Genomic DNA, 15978 nt, shown 5'->3' on the forward strand with positions numbered 1-15978 from the left:
GGGGGTATAGTTCAGTGGTAGAGCATTTGACTGCAGATCAAGAGGTCCCAGGTTCAAATCCTAGTGCCCCCTTGTAGACATGTACTTTCTAAGTCAGTCTTTAGAGATGGAGTGCTATTTTTCACGAGTTGTTACTCAATCTAAAATGTACCTTATTAGATACTTTTTCTCTCAGTCAGACAGTTCCAAACGAAGTTGGAAGTGCAATAGACTGCAGATCAAGAGGTCCCAGATTCAAATTCTGGTGCGCCGTTAACTTCTTTGATATAGGGGGCAGCATTTTCACTTTTGGATGAATTGCATGCCCATAGTGAACTGCCTCCTACTCTGTCCCAGATGCTAATATATGCAAATTATTATTAATTTCGGATAGAAAACACTCTCAAGCTTCTAAAACTGTTTGAATGATGTCTGTGAGTATAACAGAACTCATATGGCAGGCAAAAACCTGAGAAAAAATACAAACAGGAAGTGAAAATTCTGAGAGTGGTCATTGTTAAAGTCATCGCCTATTCAATTCTCTGTAATATATGGATCTGTTTGCACTTCAAACGCCTTCCACTAGATGTCAACAGTCAGTACAATATGGAATGAAGCTGGGACCGGATGGGAGGGGAATGAGAGAAGTTAAAATGAAGTGCTTTCTAAGTGTATCTTGACGGTTGGAGTAATCTTTTTTAGATTATGTTACTCAATCTAAAATGTCCGTCATTAGATGTTGTTTCTCTCAGTCAAACAGTTCCAAACAGAGTGGGTAGTGTTTTACTCTTGAGATCCAGAGGTGTCAGGTTAAAAATGTTCGATCCACTTGAAATCAAATGCATTACTGGTGTGTTTTCTAAGAGGGAGCGTTCTTGATTAGGCAAAATAACTCTCCATCTAAAATGGCCCTTGTTAGACCATTTTTTCCAATTTTGGATGATCAGACATAGGGGGTATAGTTCAGTGGTAGAGCATTTGACTGCAGATCAAGAGTTCCCAGGTTCAAATCCTAGTGCCCCCTTGTAGACATGTACTTTCTAAGTCCATCTTTAGAGATGGAGTGCTATTTTTCACGAGTTGTTACTCAATCTAAAATGTACCTTATTAGATCATTTTTCTCTCAGTCAGACAGTTCCAAACGAAGTTGGAAGTGCAATAGACTGCAGATCAAGAGGTCCCAGATTCAAATTCTGGTGCGCCGTTAACTTCTTTGATATAGGGGGCAGCATTTTCACTTTTGGATGAATTGCGTGCCCATAGTGAACTGCCTCCTACTCTGTCCCAGATGCTAATATATGCAAATTATTATTAATTTTGGATAGAAAACACTCTCCAGCTTCTAAAACTGTTTGAATGATGTCTGTGAGTATAACAGAACTCATATGGCAGGCAAAAACCTGAGAAGAAATACAAACAGGAAGTGAAAATTCTGAGAGTGGTCATTGTTAAAGTCATCGCCTATTCAATTCTCTGTAATATATGGATCTGTTTGCACTTCAAACGCCTTCCACTAGATGTCAACAGTCAGTACAACATGGAATGAAGCTGGGACCGGATGGGAGGGGAATGAGAGAAGTTAAAATGAAGTGCTTTTTAAGTGTATCTTGACGGTTGGAGTAATCTTTTTTAGATTATGTTACTCAATCTAAAATGTCCGTCATTAGATGTTGTTTCTCTCAGTCAAACAGTTCCAAACAGAGTGGGTAGTGTTTTACTCTTGAGATCCAGAGGTGTCAGGTTAAAAATGTTCGATCCACTTGAAATCAAATGCATTACTGGTGTGTTTTCTAAGAGGGAGCGTTCTTGATTAGGCAAAATAACTCTCCGTCTAAAATGGCCCTTGTTAGACCATTTTTTCCAATTTTGGATGATCAGACATAGGGGGTATAGTTCAGTGGTAGAGCATTTGACTGCAGATCAAGAGGTCCCAGGTTCAAATCCTAGTGCCCCCTTGTAGACTTGTACTTTCTAAGTCAGTCTTTAGAGATGGAGTGCTATTTTTCACGAGTTGTTACTCAATCTAAAATGTACCTTATTAGATCTTTTTTCTCTCAGTCAGACAGTTCCAAACGAAGTTGGAAGTGCAATAGACTGCAGATCAAGAGGTCCCAGATTCAAATTCTGGTGCGCCGTTAACTTCTTTGATATAGGGGGCAGCATTTTCACTTTTGGATGAATTGCGTGCCCATAGTGAACTGCCTCCTACTCTGTCCCAGATGCTAATATATGCAAATTATTATTAATTTTGGATAGAAAACACTCTCAAGCTTCTAAAACTGTTTGAATGATGTCTGTGAGTATAACAGAACTCATATGGCAGGCAAAAACCTGAGAAAAAATCCAAACAGGAAGTGAAAATTCTGAGAGTGGTCATTGTTAAAGTCATCGCCTATTCAATTCTCTGTAATATATGGATCTGTTTGCACTTCAAACGCCTTCCACTAGATGTCAACAGTCAGTAAAACATGGAATGAAGCTGGGACCGGATGGGAGGGGAATGAGAGAAGTTAAAATGAAGTGCTTTCTAAGTGTATCTTGACGGTTGGAGTAATCTTTTTTAGATTATGTTACTCATTCTAAAATGTCCGTCATTAGATGGTTTTTCTCTCAGTCAAACAGTTCCAAACAGAGTGGGTAGTGTTTTACTCTTGAGATCCAGAGGTGTCAGGTTAAAAATGTTCGATCCACTTGAAATCAAATGCATTACTGGTGTGTTTTCTAAGAGGGAGCGTTCTTGATTAGGCAAAATAACTCTCCATCTAAAATGGCCCTTGTTAGACCATTTTTTCCAATTTTGGATGATCAGACATAGGGGGTATAGTTCAGTGGTAGAGCATTTGACTGCAGATCAAGAGGTCCCAGGTTCAAATCCTAGTGCCCCCTTGTAGACATGTACTTTCTAAGTCAGTCTTTAGAGATGGAGTGCTATTTTTCACGAGTTGTTACTCAATCTAAAATGTACCTTATTAGATACTTTTTCTCTCAGTCAGACAGTTCCAAACGAAGTTGGAAGTGCAATAGACTGCAGATCAAGAGGTCCCAGATTCAAATTCTGGTGCGCCGTTAACTTCTTTGATATAGGGGGCAGCATTTTCACTTTTGGATGAATTGCATGCCCATAGTGAACTGCCTCCTACTCTGTCCCAGATGCTAATATATGCAAATTATTATTAATTTCGGATAGAAAACACTCTCAAGCTTCTAAAACTGTTTGAATGATGTCTGTGAGTATAACAGAACTCATATGGCAGGCAAAAACCTGAGAAAAAATACAAACAGGAAGTGAAAATTCTGAGAGTGGTCATTGTTAAAGTCATCGCCTATTCAATTCTCTGTAATATATGGATCTGTTTGCACTTCAAACGCCTTCCACTAGATGTCAACAGTCAGTACAATATGGAATGAAGCTGGGACCGGATGGGAGGGGAATGAGAGAAGTTAAAATGAAGTGCTTTCTAAGTGTATCTTGACGGTTGGAGTAATCTTTTTTAGATTATGTTACTCAATCTAAAATGTCCGTCATTAGATGTTGTTTCTCTCAGTCAAACAGTTCCAAACAGAGTGGGTAGTGTTTTACTCTTGAGATCCAGAGGTGTCAGGTTAAAAATGTTCGATCCACTTGAAATCAAATGCATTACTGGTGTGTTTTCTAAGAGGGAGCGTTCTTGATTAGGCAAAATAACTCTCCATCTAAAATGGCCCTTGTTAGACCATTTTTTCCAATTTTGGATGATCAGACATAGGGGGTATAGTTCAGTGGTAGAGCATTTGACTGCAGATCAAGAGTTCCCAGGTTCAAATCCTAGTGCCCCCTTGTAGACATGTACTTTCTAAGTCCATCTTTAGAGATGGAGTGCTATTTTTCACGAGTTGTTACTCAATCTAAAATGTACCTTATTAGATCATTTTTCTCTCAGTCAGACAGTTCCAAACGAAGTTGGAAGTGCAATAGACTGCAGATCAAGAGGTCCCAGATTCAAATTCTGGTGCGCCGTTAACTTCTTTGATATAGGGGGCAGCATTTTCACTTTTGGATGAATTGCGTGCCCATAGTGAACTGCCTCCTACTCTGTCCCAGATGCTAATATATGCAAATTATTATTAATTTTGGATAGAAAACACTCTCCAGCTTCTAAAACTGTTTGAATGATGTCTGTGAGTATAACAGAACTCATATGGCAGGCAAAAACCTGAGAAGAAATACAAACAGGAAGTGAAAATTCTGAGAGTGGTCATTGTTAAAGTCATCGCCTATTCAATTCTCTGTAATATATGGATCTGTTTGCACTTCAAACGCCTTCCACTAGATGTCAACAGTCAGTACAACATGGAATGAAGCTGGGACCGGATGGGAGGGGAATGAGAGAAGTTAAAATGAAGTGCTTTCTAAGTGTATCTTGACGGTTGGAGTAATCTTTTTTAGATTATGTTACTCAATCTAAAATGTCCGTCATTAGATGTTGTTTCTCTCAGTCAAACAGTTCCAAACAGAGTGGGTAGTGTTTTACTCTTGAGATCCAGAGGTGTCAGGTTAAAAATGTTCGATCCACTTGAAATCAAATGCATTACTGGTGTGTTTTCTAAGAGGGAGCGTTCTTGATTAGGCAAAATAACTCTCCGTCTAAAATGGCCCTTGTTAGACCATTTTTTCCAATTTTGAATGATCAGACATAGGGGGTATAGTTCAGTGGTAGAGCATTTGACTGCAGATCAAGAGGTCCCAGGTTCAAATCCTAGTGCCCCCTTGTAGACTTGTACTTTCTAAGTCAGTCTTTAGAGATGGATTGCTATTTTTCACGAGTTGTTACTCAATCTAAAATGTACCTTATTAGATGTTTTTTCTCTCAGTCAGACAGTTCCAAACGAAGTTGGAAGTGCAATAGACTGCAGATCAAGAGGTCCCAGATTCAAATTCTGGTGCGCCGTTAACTTCTTTGATATAGGGGGCAGCATTTTCACTTTTGGATGAATTGCATGCCCATAGTGAACTTTCTCCTACTCTGTCCCAGATGCTAATATATGCAAATTATTATTAATTTTGGATAGAAAACACTCTCAAGCTTCTAAAACTGTTTGAATGATGTCTGTGAGTATAACAGAACTCATATGGCAGGCAAAAACCTGAGAAAAAATACAAACAGGATGTGAAAATTCTGAGAGTGGTCATTGTTAAAGTCATCGCCTATTCAATTCTCTGTAATATATGGATCTGTTTGCACTTCAAACGCCTTCCACTAGATGTCAACAGTCAGTACAACATGGAATGAAGCTGGGACCGGATGGGAGGGGAATGAGAGAAGTTAAAATGAAGTGCTTTATAAGTGTATCTTGACGGTTGGAGTAATCTTTTTTAGATTATGTTGCTCAATCTAAAATGTCCGTCATTAGATGTTGTTTCTCTCAGTCAAACAGTTCCAAACAGAGTGGGTAGTGTTTTACTCTTGAGATCCAGAGGTTTCAGGTTAAAAATGTTCGATCCACTTGAAATCAAATGCATTACTGGTGTGTTTTCTAAGAGGGAGCGATCTTGATTAGGCAAAATAACTCTCCATCTAAAATGGCCCTTGTTAGACCATTTTTTCCAATTTTGAATCATCAGACTTAGGGGGTATAGCTCAGTGGTAGAGCATTTGACTGCAGATCAAGAGGTCCCAGGTGCAAATCCTAGTGCCCCCTTGTAGACATGTACTTTCTAAGTCAGTCTTTAGAGATGGAGTGCTATTTTTCACGAGTTGTTACTCAATCTAAAATGTACCTTATTAGATCTTTTTTCTCTCAGTCAGACAGTTCCAAACGAAGTTGGAAGTGCAATAGACTGCAGATCAAGAGGTCCCAGATTCAAATTCTGGTGCGCCGTTAACTTCTTTGATATAGGGGGCAGCATTTTCACTTTTGGATGAATTGCGTGCCCATAGTGAACTGCCTCCTACTCTGTCCCAGATGCTAATATATGCAAATTATTATTAATTTTGGATAGAAAACACTCTCAAGCTTCTAAAACTGTTTGAATGATGTCTGTGAGTATAACAGAACTCATATGGCAGGCAAAAACCTGAGAAAAAATACAAACAGGAAGTGAAAATTCTGAGAGTGGTCATTGTTAAAGTCATCACCTATTCAATTCTCTGTAATATATGGATCTGTTTGCACTTCAAACGCCTTCCACTAGATGTCAACAGTCAGTACAACATGGAATGAAGCTGGGACCGGATGGGAGGGGAATGAGAGAAGTTAAAATGAAGTGCTTTCTAAGTGTATCTTGACGGTTGGAGTAATCTTTTTTAGATTATGTTGCTCAATCTAAAATGTCCGTCATTAGATGTTGTTTCTCTCAGTCAAACAGTTCCAAACAGAGTGGGTAGTGTTTTACTCTTGAGACCCAGAGGTGTCAGGTTAAAAATGTTCGATCCACTTGAAATCAAATGCATTACTGGTGTGTTTTCTAAGAGGGAGCGTTCTTGATTAGGCAAAATAACTCTCCATCTAAAAAGGCACTTGTTAGACCATTTTTTCCAATTTTGGGTGATAAGACATAGGGGGTATAGCTCAGTGGTAGAGCGTTTGACTGCAGATCAAGACGTCCCAGGTTCAAATCCTAGTGCCCCCTTGTAGACATGTACTTTCTAAGTCAGTCTTTAGAGATGGAATGCTATTTTTCACGAGTTGTTACTCAATCTAAAATGTACCTTATTAGATCTTTTTTCTCTCAGTCAGACAGTTCCAAACGAAGTTGGAAGTGCAATAGACTGCAGATCAAGAGGTCCCAGATTCAAATTCTGGTGCGCCGTTAACTTCTTTGATATAGGGGGCAGCATTTTCACTTTTGGATGAATTGCATGCCCATAGTGAACTGCCTCCTACTCTGTCCCAGATGCTAATATATGCAAATTATTATTAATTTTGGATAGAAAACACTCTCAAGCTTCTAAAACTGTTTGAATGATGTCTGTGAGTATAACAAAACTCATATGGCAGGCAAAAACCTGAGAAAAAATACAAACAGGAAGTGAAAATTCTGAGAGTGGTCATTGTTAAAGTAATCGCCTATTCAATTCTCTGTAATATATGGATCTGTTTGCACTTCAAACGCCTTCCACTAGATGTCAACAGTCAGTACAACATGGAATGAAGCTGGGACCGGATGGGAGGGGAATGAGAGAAGTTAAAATGAAGTGCTTTCTAAGTGTATCTTGACGGTTGGAGTAATCTTTTTTAGATTATGTTGCTCAATCTAAAATGTCCGTCATTAGATGTTGTTTCTCTCAGTCAAACAGTTCCAAACAGAGTGGGTAGTGTTTTACTCTTGAGATCCAGAGGTGTCAGGTTAAAAATGTTCGATCCACTTGAAATCAAATGCATTACTGGTGTGTTTTCTAAGAGGGAGCGTTCTTGATTAGGCAAAATAACTCTCCATCTAAAAAGGCACTTGTTAGACCATTTTTTCCAATTTTGGGTGATAAGACATAGGGGGTATAGCTCAGTGGTAGAGCATTTGACTGCAGATCAAGAGGTCCCAGGTTCAAATCCTAGTGCCCCCTTGTAGACATGTACTTTCTAAGTCAGTCTTTAGAGATGGAATGCTATTTTTCACGAGTTGTTACTCAATCTAAAATGTACCTTATTAGATCTTTTTTCTCTCAGTCAGACAGTTCCAAACGAAGTTGGAAGTGCAATAGACTGCAGATCAAGAGGTCCCAGATTCAAATTCTGGTGCGCCGTTAACTTCTTTGATATAGGGGGCAGCATTTTCACTTTTGGATGAATTGCATGCCCATAGTGAACTGCCTCCTACTCTGTCCCAGATGCTAATATATGCAAATTATTATTAATTTTGGATAGAAAACACTCTCAAGCTTCTAAAACTGTTTGAATGATGTCTGTGAGTATAACAGAACTCATATGGCAGGCAAAAACCTGAGAAAAAATACAAACAGGAAGTGAAAATTCTGAGAGTGGTCATTGTTAAAGTCATCGCCTATTCAATTCTCTGTAATATATGGATCTGTTTGCACTTCAAACGCCTTCCACTAGATGTCAACAGTCAGTACAATATGGAATGAAGCTGGGACCGGATGGGAGGGGAATGAGAGAAGTTAAAATGAAGTGCTTTCTAAGTGTATCTTGACGGTTGGAGTAATCTTTTTTAGATTATGTTACTCAATCTAAAATGTCCGTCATTAGATGTTGTTTCTCTCAGTCAAACAGTTCCAAACAGAGTGGGTAGTGTTTTACTCTTGAGATCCAGAGGTGTCAGGTTAAAAATGTTCGATCCACTTGAAATCAAATGCATTACTGGTGTGTTTTCTAAGAGGGAGCGTTCTTGATTAGGCAAAATAACTCTCCATCTAAAATGGCCCTTGTTAGACCATTTTTTCCAATTTTGGATGATCAGACATAGGGGGTATAGTTCAGTGGTAGAGCATTTGACTGCAGATCAAGAGTTCCCAGGTTCAAATCCTAGTGCCCCCTTGTAGACATGTACTTTCTAAGTCCATCTTTAGAGATGGAGTGCTATTTTTCACGAGTTGTTACTCAATCTAAAATGTACCTTATTAGATCATTTTTCTCTCAGTCAGACAGTTCCAAACGAAGTTGGAAGTGCAATAGACTGCAGATCAAGAGGTCCCAGATTCAAATTCTGGTGCGCCGTTAACTTCTTTGATATAGGGGGCAGCATTTTCACTTTTGGATGAATTGCGTGCCCATAGTGAACTGCCTCCTACTCTGTCCCAGATGCTAATATATGCAAATTATTATTAATTTTGGATAGAAAACACTCTCCAGCTTCTAAAACTGTTTGAATGATGTCTGTGAGTATAACAGAACTCATATGGCAGGCAAAAACCTGAGAAGAAATACAAACAGGAAGTGAAAATTCTGAGAGTGGTCATTGTTAAAGTCATCGCCTATTCAATTCTCTGTAATATATGGATCTGTTTGCACTTCAAACGCCTTCCACTAGATGTCAACAGTCAGTACAACATGGAATGAAGCTGGGACCGGATGGGAGGGGAATGAGAGAAGTTAAAATGAAGTGCTTTCTAAGTGTATCTTGACGGTTGGAGTAATCTTTTTTAGATTATGTTACTCAATCTAAAATGTCCGTCATTAGATGTTGTTTCTCTCAGTCAAACAGTTCCAAACAGAGTGGGTAGTGTTTTACTCTTGAGATCCAGAGGTGTCAGGTTAAAAATGTTCGATCCACTTGAAATCAAATGCATTACTGGTGTGTTTTCTAAGAGGGAGCGTTCTTGATTAGGCAAAATAACTCTCCGTCTAAAATGGCCCTTGTTAGACCATTTTTTCCAATTTTGAATGATCAGACATAGGGGGTATAGTTCAGTGGTAGAGCATTTGACTGCAGATCAAGAGGTCCCAGGTTCAAATCCTAGTGCCCCCTTGTAGACTTGTACTTTCTAAGTCAGTCTTTAGAGATGGATTGCTATTTTTCACGAGTTGTTACTCAATCTAAAATGTACCTTATTAGATGTTTTTTCTCTCAGTCAGACAGTTCCAAACGAAGTTGGAAGTGCAATAGACTGCAGATCAAGAGGTCCCAGATTCAAATTCTGGTGCGCCGTTAACTTCTTTGATATAGGGGGCAGCATTTTCACTTTTGGATGAATTGCATGCCCATAGTGAACTTTCTCCTACTCTGTCCCAGATGCTAATATATGCAAATTATTATTAATTTTGGATAGAAAACACTCTCAAGCTTCTAAAACTGTTTGAATGATGTCTGTGAGTATAACAGAACTCATATGGCAGGCAAAAACCTGAGAAAAAATACAAACAGGATGTGAAAATTCTGAGAGTGGTCATTGTTAAAGTCATCGCCTATTCAATTCTCTGTAATATATGGATCTGTTTGCACTTCAAACGCCTTCCACTAGATGTCAACAGTCAGTACAACATGGAATGAAGCTGGGACCGGATGGGAGGGGAATGAGAGAAGTTAAAATGAAGTGCTTTATAAGTGTATCTTGACGGTTGGAGTAATCTTTTTTAGATTATGTTGCTCAATCTAAAATGTCCGTCATTAGATGTTGTTTCTCTCAGTCAAACAGTTCCAAACAGAGTGGGTAGTGTTTTACTCTTGAGATCCAGAGGTTTCAGGTTAAAAATGTTCGATCCACTTGAAATCAAATGCATTACTGGTGTGTTTTCTAAGAGGGAGCGATCTTGATTAGGCAAAATAACTCTCCATCTAAAATGGCCCTTGTTAGACCATTTTTTCCAATTTTGAATCATCAGACTTAGGGGGTATAGCTCAGTGGTAGAGCATTTGACTGCAGATCAAGAGGTCCCAGGTGCAAATCCTAGTGCCCCCTTGTAGACATGTACTTTCTAAGTCAGTCTTTAGAGATGGAGTGCTATTTTTCACGAGTTGTTACTCAATCTAAAATGTACCTTATTAGATCTTTTTTCTCTCAGTCAGACAGTTCCAAACGAAGTTGGAAGTGCAATAGACTGCAGATCAAGAGGTCCCAGATTCAAATTCTGGTGCGCCGTTAACTTCTTTGATATAGGGGGCAGCATTTTCACTTTTGGATGAATTGCGTGCCCATAGTGAACTGCCTCCTACTCTGTCCCAGATGCTAATATATGCAAATTATTATTAATTTTGGATAGAAAACACTCTCAAGCTTCTAAAACTGTTTGAATGATGTCTGTGAGTATAACAGAACTCATATGGCAGGCAAAAACCTGAGAAAAAATACAAACAGGAAGTGAAAATTCTGAGAGTGGTCATTGTTAAAGTCATCACCTATTCAATTCTCTGTAATATATGGATCTGTTTGCACTTCAAACGCCTTCCACTAGATGTCAACAGTCAGTACAACATGGAATGAAGCTGGGACCGGATGGGAGGGGAATGAGAGAAGTTAAAATGAAGTGCTTTCTAAGTGTATCTTGACGGTTGGAGTAATCTTTTTTAGATTATGTTGCTCAATCTAAAATGTCCGTCATTAGATGTTGTTTCTCTCAGTCAAACAGTTCCAAACAGAGTGGGTAGTGTTTTACTCTTGAGACCCAGAGGTGTCAGGTTAAAAATGTTCGATCCACTTGAAATCAAATGCATTACTGGTGTGTTTTCTAAGAGGGAGCGTTCTTGATTAGGCAAAATAACTCTCCATCTAAAAAGGCACTTGTTAGACCATTTTTTCCAATTTTGGGTGATAAGACATAGGGGGTATAGCTCAGTGGTAGAGCGTTTGACTGCAGATCAAGACGTCCCAGGTTCAAATCCTAGTGCCCCCTTGTAGACATGTACTTTCTAAGTCAGTCTTTAGAGATGGAATGCTATTTTTCACGAGTTGTTACTCAATCTAAAATGTACCTTATTAGATCTTTTTTCTCTCAGTCAGACAGTTCCAAACGAAGTTGGAAGTGCAATAGACTGCAGATCAAGAGGTCCCAGATTCAAATTCTGGTGCGCCGTTAACTTCTTTGATATAGGGGGCAGCATTTTCACTTTTGGATGAATTGCATGCCCATAGTGAACTGCCTCCTACTCTGTCCCAGATGCTAATATATGCAAATTATTATTAATTTTGGATAGAAAACACTCTCAAGCTTCTAAAACTGTTTGAATGATGTCTGTGAGTATAACAAAACTCATATGGCAGGCAAAAACCTGAGAAAAAATACAAACAGGAAGTGAAAATTCTGAGAGTGGTCATTGTTAAAGTAATCGCCTATTCAATTCTCTGTAATATATGGATCTGTTTGCACTTCAAACGCCTTCCACTAGATGTCAACAGTCAGTACAACATGGAATGAAGCTGGGACCGGATGGGAGGGGAATGAGAGAAGTTAAAATGAAGTGCTTTCTAAGTGTATCTTGACGGTTGGAGTAATCTTTTTTAGATTATGTTGCTCAATCTAAAATGTCCGTCATTAGATGTTGTTTCTCTCAGTCAAACAGTTCCAAACAGAGTGGGTAGTGTTTTACTCTTGAGATCCAGAGGTGTCAGGTTAAAAATGTTCGATCCACTTGAAATCAAATGCATTACTGGTGTGTTTTCTAAGAGGGAGCGTTCTTGATTAGGCAAAATAACTCTCCATCTAAAAAGGCACTTGTTAGACCATTTTTTCCAATTTTGGGTGATAAGACATAGGGGGTATAGCTCAGTGGTAGAGCATTTGACTGCAGATCAAGAGGTCCCAGGTTCAAATCCTAGTGCCCCCTTGTAGACATGTACTTTCTAAGTCAGTCTTTAGAGATGGAATGCTATTTTTCACGAGTTGTTACTCAATCTAAAATGTACCTTATTAGATCTTTTTTCTCTCAGTCAGACAGTTCCAAACGAAGTTGGAAGTGCAATAGACTGCAGATCAAGAGGTCCCAGATTCAAATTCTGGTGCGCCGTTAACTTCTTTGATATAGGGGGCAGCATTTTCACTTTTGGATGAATTGCATGCCCATAGTGAACTGCCTCCTACTCTGTCCCAGATGCTAATATATGCAAATTATTATTAATTTTGGATAGAAAACACTCTCAAGCTTCTAAAACTGTTTGAATGATGTCTGTGAGTATAACAGAACTCATATGGCAGGCAAAAACCTGAGAAAAAATACAAACAGGAAGTGAAAATTCTGAGAGTGGTCATTGTTAAAGTCATCGCCTATTCAATTCTCTGTAATATATGGATCTGTTTGCACTTCAAACGCCTTCCACTAGATGTCAACAGTCAGTACAACATGGAATGAAGCTGGGACCGGATGGGAGGGGAATGAGAGAAGTTAAAATGAAGTGCTTTATAAGTGTATCTTGACGGTTGGAGTAATCTTTTTTAGATTATGTTGCTCAATCTAAAATGTCCGTCATTAGATGTTGTTTCTCTCAGTCAAACAGTTCCAAACAGAGTGGGTAGTGTTTTACTCTTGAGATCCAGAGGTGTCAGGTTAAAAATGTTCGATCCACTTGAAATCAAATGCATTACTGGTGTGTTTTCTAAGAGGGAGCATTCTTGATTAGGCAAAATAACTCTCCATCTAAAATGGCCCTTGTTAGACCATTTTTTCCAATTTTGGATCATCAGACATAGGGGGTATAGCTCAGTGGTAGAGCATTTGACTGCAGATCAGGAGGTCCCAGGTTCAAATCCTAGTGCCCCCTTGTAGACATGTACTTTCTAAGTCAGTCTTTAGAGATGGAGTGCTATTTTTCACGAGTTGTTACTCAATCTAAAATGTACCTTATTAGATCTTTTTTCTCTCAGTCAGACAGTTCCAAACGAAGTTGGAAGTGCAATAGACTGCAGATCAAGAGGTCCCAGATTCAAATTCTGGTGCGTCGTTAACTTCTTTGATATAGGGGGCAGCATTTTCACTTTTGGATGAATTGCATGCCCATAGTGAACTGCCTCCTACTCTGTCCCAGATGCTAATATATGCAAATTATTATTAATTTTGGATAGAAAACACTCTCAAGCTTCTAAAACTGTTTGAATGATGCCTGTGAGTATAACAGAACTCATATGGCAGGCAAAAACCTGAGAAAAAATACAAACAGGAAGTGAAAATTCTGAGAGTGGTCATTGTTAAAGTCATCGCCTATTCAATTCTCTGTAATATATGGATCTGTTTGCACTTCAAACGCCTTCCACTAGATGTCAACAGTCAGTACAACATGGAATGAAGCTGGGACCGGATGGGAGGGGAATGAGAGAAGTTAAAATGAAGTGCTTTCTAAGTGTATCTTGACGGTTGGAGTAATCTTTTTTAGATTATGTTGCTCAATCTAAAATGTCCGTCATTAGATGTTGTTTCTCTCAGTCAAACAGTTCCAAACAGAGTGGGGAGTGTTTTACTCTTGAGATCCAGAGGTGTCAGGTTAAAAATGTTCGATCCACTTGAAATCAAATGCATTACTGGTGTGTTTTCTAAGAGGGAGCGTTCTTGATTAGGCAAAATAACTCTCCATCTAAAATGGCCCTTGTTTAACCATTTTTTCCAATTTTGGATGATCAGACCTAGGGGGTATAGCTCAGTGGTAGAGCATTTGACTGCAGATCAAGAGGTCCCAGGTTCAAATCCTAGTGCCCCATTGTAGACATGTACTTTCTAAGTCAGTCTTTAGAGATGGAATGCTATTTTTCACAAGTTGTTACTCAATCTAAAATGTACCTTATTAGATCTTTTTTCTCTCAGTCAGACAGTTCCAAACGAAGTTGGAAGTGCAATAGACTGCAGATCAAGAGGTCCCAGATTCAAATTCTGGTGCGCCGTTAACTTCTTTGATATAGGGGGCAGCATTTCCACTTTTGGATGAATTGCATGCCCATAGTGAACTGCCTCCTACTCTGTCCCAGATGCTAATATATGCAAATTATTATTAATTTTGGATAGAAAACACTCTCAAGCTTCTAAAACTGTTTGAATGATGTCTGTGAGTATAACAGAACTCATATGGCAGGCAAAAACCTGAGAAAAAATACAAACAGGAAGTGAAAATTCTGAGAGTGGTCATTGTTAAAGTCATCGCCTATTCAATTCTCTGTAATATATGGATCTGTTTGCACTTCAAACACCTTCCACTAGATGTCAACAGTCAGTACAACATGGAATGAAGCTGGGACCGGATGGGAGGGGAATGAGAGAAGTTAAAATGAAGTGCTTTCTAAGTGTATCTTGACGGTTGGAGTAATCTTTTTTAGATTATGTTGCTCAATCTAAAATGTCCGTCATTAGATGTTGTTTCTCTCAGTCAAACAGTTCCAAATAGAGTGGGTAGTGTTTTACTCTTGAGATCCAGAGGTGTCAGGTTAAAAATGTTCGATCCACTTGAAATCAAATGCATTACTGGTGTGTTTTCTAAGGGGGAGCATTCTTGATTAGGCAAAATAACTCTCCATCTAAAATGGCCCTTGTTAGACCATTTTTTCCAATTTTGGATGATCAGACATAGGGGGTATAGCTCAGTGGTAGAGCATTTGACTGCAGATCAAGAGGTCCCAGGTTCAAATCCTAGTGCCCCCTTGTAGACATGTACTTTCTAAGTCAGTCTTTAGAGATGGAGTGCTATTTTTCACGAGTTGTTACTCAATCTAAAATGTACCTTATTAGATCTTTTTTCTCTCAGTCAGACAGTTCCAAACGAAGTTGGAAGTGCAATAGACTGCAGATCAACAGGTCCCAGATTCAAATTCTGGTGCCCCGTTAACTTCTTTGATATAGGGGGCAGCATTTTCACTTTTGGATGAATTGTGCGCCCATAGTGAACTGCCTCCTACTCTGTCCCAGATGCTAATATATGCAAATTATTATTAATTTTGGATTGAAAACACTCTCAAGCTTCTAAAACTATTTGAATGATGTCTGTGAGTATAACAGAACTCATATGGCAGGCAAAAACCTGAGAAAAAATACAAACAGGAAGTGAAAATTCTGAGAGTGGTCATTGTTAAAGTCATCGCCTATTCAATTCTCTGTAATATATGGATCTGTTTGCACTTCAAACGCCTTCCACTAGATGTCAACAGTCAGTACAACATGGAATGAAGCTGGGACCGGATGGGAGGGGAATGAGAGAAGTTAAAATGAAGTGCTTTCTAAGTGTATCTTGACGGTTGGAGTAATCTTTTTTAGATTATGTTGCTCAATCTAAAATGTCCGTCATTAGATGTTGTTTCTCTCAGTCAAACAGTTCCAAACAGAGTGGGTAGTGTTTTACTCTTGATATCCAGAGGTGTCAGGTTAAAAATGTTCGATCCACTTGAAATCAAATGCATTACTGGTGTGTTTTCTAAGGGGGAGCATTCTTGATTAGGCAAAATAACTCTCCATCTAAAATGGCCCTTGTTAGACCATTTTTTCCAATTTTGGATGATCAGACATAGGGGGTATAGCTCAGTGGTAGAGCATTTGACTGCAGATCAGGAGGTCCCAGGTTCAAATCCTAGTGCCCCCTTGTAGACATGTACTTTCTAAGTCAGTCTTTAGAGATGGAGTGCTATTTTTCACGAGTTGTTACTCAATCTAAAATGTAC

At 38.9% G+C, this 15978-nt stretch overlaps 12 non-coding genes across 12 annotated transcripts; all 12 read left to right on the forward strand.

The window, feature by feature from the left end:
* On the forward strand, window positions 1-72 carry trnac-gca (transfer RNA cysteine (anticodon GCA)). Its single transcript has one exon. It is a non-coding gene; the product is annotated as a tRNA-Cys (tRNA).
* Window positions 73-1862: 1790 nt separating this feature from the next.
* Window positions 1863-1934, forward strand: trnac-gca (transfer RNA cysteine (anticodon GCA)). The gene has a single exon. It is a non-coding gene; the product is annotated as a tRNA-Cys (tRNA).
* An 859-nt stretch (window positions 1935-2793) lies between these two features.
* On the forward strand, window positions 2794-2865 carry trnac-gca (transfer RNA cysteine (anticodon GCA)). The gene has a single exon. It is a non-coding gene; the product is annotated as a tRNA-Cys (tRNA).
* A 1790-nt stretch (window positions 2866-4655) lies between these two features.
* trnac-gca (transfer RNA cysteine (anticodon GCA)) lies at window positions 4656-4727 on the forward strand. Its single transcript has one exon. It is a non-coding gene; the product is annotated as a tRNA-Cys (tRNA).
* Window positions 4728-6517: 1790 nt separating this feature from the next.
* trnac-gca (transfer RNA cysteine (anticodon GCA)) lies at window positions 6518-6589 on the forward strand. Its single transcript has one exon. It is a non-coding gene; the product is annotated as a tRNA-Cys (tRNA).
* Window positions 6590-7448: 859 nt separating this feature from the next.
* Window positions 7449-7520, forward strand: trnac-gca (transfer RNA cysteine (anticodon GCA)). The gene has a single exon. It is a non-coding gene; the product is annotated as a tRNA-Cys (tRNA).
* Window positions 7521-9310: 1790 nt separating this feature from the next.
* Window positions 9311-9382, forward strand: trnac-gca (transfer RNA cysteine (anticodon GCA)). Its single transcript has one exon. It is a non-coding gene; the product is annotated as a tRNA-Cys (tRNA).
* Window positions 9383-11172: 1790 nt separating this feature from the next.
* On the forward strand, window positions 11173-11244 carry trnac-gca (transfer RNA cysteine (anticodon GCA)). The gene has a single exon. It is a non-coding gene; the product is annotated as a tRNA-Cys (tRNA).
* An 859-nt stretch (window positions 11245-12103) lies between these two features.
* On the forward strand, window positions 12104-12175 carry trnac-gca (transfer RNA cysteine (anticodon GCA)). Its single transcript has one exon. It is a non-coding gene; the product is annotated as a tRNA-Cys (tRNA).
* Window positions 12176-13034: 859 nt separating this feature from the next.
* On the forward strand, window positions 13035-13106 carry trnac-gca (transfer RNA cysteine (anticodon GCA)). The gene has a single exon. It is a non-coding gene; the product is annotated as a tRNA-Cys (tRNA).
* A 1790-nt stretch (window positions 13107-14896) lies between these two features.
* trnac-gca (transfer RNA cysteine (anticodon GCA)) lies at window positions 14897-14968 on the forward strand. Its single transcript has one exon. It is a non-coding gene; the product is annotated as a tRNA-Cys (tRNA).
* Window positions 14969-15827: 859 nt separating this feature from the next.
* On the forward strand, window positions 15828-15899 carry trnac-gca (transfer RNA cysteine (anticodon GCA)). The gene has a single exon. It is a non-coding gene; the product is annotated as a tRNA-Cys (tRNA).
* The last annotated feature ends 79 nt before the right edge of the window (window positions 15900-15978 follow it).

Source organism: Salvelinus fontinalis, chromosome 29, assembly GCF_029448725.1.
Source record: "Salvelinus fontinalis isolate EN_2023a chromosome 29, ASM2944872v1, whole genome shotgun sequence".
Classification (NCBI taxonomy): Eukaryota; Metazoa; Chordata; class Actinopteri; order Salmoniformes; family Salmonidae; genus Salvelinus; species Salvelinus fontinalis.